The sequence below is a fragment of the Humulus lupulus genome, chromosome 8 (genome assembly GCF_963169125.1).
Source record: "Humulus lupulus chromosome 8, drHumLupu1.1, whole genome shotgun sequence".
Classification (NCBI taxonomy): Eukaryota; Viridiplantae; Streptophyta; class Magnoliopsida; order Rosales; family Cannabaceae; genus Humulus; species Humulus lupulus.
In genome coordinates, this window is record NC_084800.1 from 100,163,845 (window position 1) to 100,165,884 (window position 2,040).

Consider the following 2,040-nt stretch of genomic DNA (forward strand, 5'->3'; position numbering starts at 1 on the left):
AAATTTTTATTTTTGTTTTTTTAATGTAATTGTCTTAACTCGTAATATAATTTTTGATCTATTCAGTCTATTATGTTTTCTTCTTTCTAAATTGTAGTTTTGTGGTACTGTATTAATATTAGTATCGACATTTGTTTCAAATCATTTGTAAATTGACGTAAACTTATTGGGTTTTTGTTTGCTCTCTAGTGTAATTACTTTCACATAATGTTTTATTTATTTGTTTGTTTGTGTATTCTTTTTTCAAATTTATAATTACTTCATGTATTTTTTTTTTCAAATTTCTAATGCAACATATTATAAACAGTTTAATTTATAGGGTTTATACTTTTTTGGACCATGTGTTTTGTCTCATTACTTGTTTGGACCCTGCGTTTTGACAAATTACTTTTTGGACCCTATGTTTTTTAAAATGGTTCAAATAGAACCCTAAACCCAATTTTAGTTAAAGTTTTCTCAACTGAAATCACAAATAATCAGAGTCATACTTCATCCTATCCTACCGACGAATCTCTATTTAAGATCATGGCAAACAAAACCTCATCTACAAGTTCTGCAAACTCTAGTGTTCGTATAATATCACCCTTGTCACTTACTCCTTCTCCATCTTTCTGTAAGTCCACAGCCAACAAACTTGACTTTCTTTATGAACTATCATATGTTCCTGAAGAAAACAAGATTACCAATAACAACCTTCCTTTTATTAACCAACCCATACCAAATTTTCCCAAAATCCATTACTCATTTTACCTGGTCCATTAAAGCACTCATCAAACCATCCTACAAAGCCCCAAAAGAATATATCCAAGCTTCTAAATTCAACGAGTGTCAATTGAGACCTACTCCTGAGGTCCAATTTGCTACTATACAAATCCCTCCTGAATTTATTCCCGAGTGGATTGCGCAAGGATTCACCCATATTCATTTTGGTGCCATCCGCTTAGCTATTTCCCTTCATGGCCGAAAGGGCCTTCCAATCGGCTGCCGAATGGGTCTGCTCGACACCTAAATGAGGAAATACCAACATGCAAGCATTGCAACCATAGAAACTACATTAAACATAGGAACAGTAATAACTACAATGTTTCCTAACTTTAATATGTCTCTCAAAGACAATCGCTTGACTAATGCTTTCAAAGTAGAGGTCCAACTTTCTGGAATTGACCAAGATCTTACTTCCATTGGAGCTACTCTTCACTACCAGATGGCATACAGACTCCAAGATCACACTCTGGATCTTTCTTTGCCAACAGCTGAAGAAGCATTACAGGTCTTGGTAGACTCTAACCAAGTTCCAACATGCACTCATATTCCAAGGCAAATCTCTACAGATGATCTTATGAAGATTTTTCCCAGTTCATGGATAACAAACTATGAGATGCTCCATCAACCTCAAAAAGCTATCCAGACTCTTACTGAACCATCTTATCACAAGAAAGAAGATGGCTCAGTCGAAATAATCTTTGACATAACTCAAACAAAGACTCACAGTTGCTTTACCACCCAGAATATGATGACTTCTGTCACACCAGCTGATGTGGAAATCCAATCCTTTGATTCTTAAGGCAGCTCTATTTATGCTTTTGAATCTTCGGATGGACATAATTATTGGGATGTTTTCCACTGCAAAAGCTGCCTAAAAATAGAAGAAGACCTCCCAAAACCAAAGCGACGTCCTAGCTCAAGAAAACGACTTAAGAAATAGCTAGATCAAGGAGAAAAAGGAATAGGATTGTTAGGCCAACCCTCTGGAAAGTTTGACTATATAGTCAAATATTCTGCTCCCAAAGACTTACCTGACTCTCCTCCATAACCAACTAGATTGGACATTGAGCTTCCTCCAACAGGCTCCCAAGAGCCTCCATTTTCGGCTCCTCAACTGAACATTTTTCCATGCTACAAAAAAGCAGCAAAATGGATGCAACATCACGGAGAAACTTTTCCTGCTCAAAATCAGTTCCAACAAATTCCACAAGTATGTATGATGACTACTACTGATTATGAGTCATATTTTCCTCCTCTCAAGAAATTTGATAAACA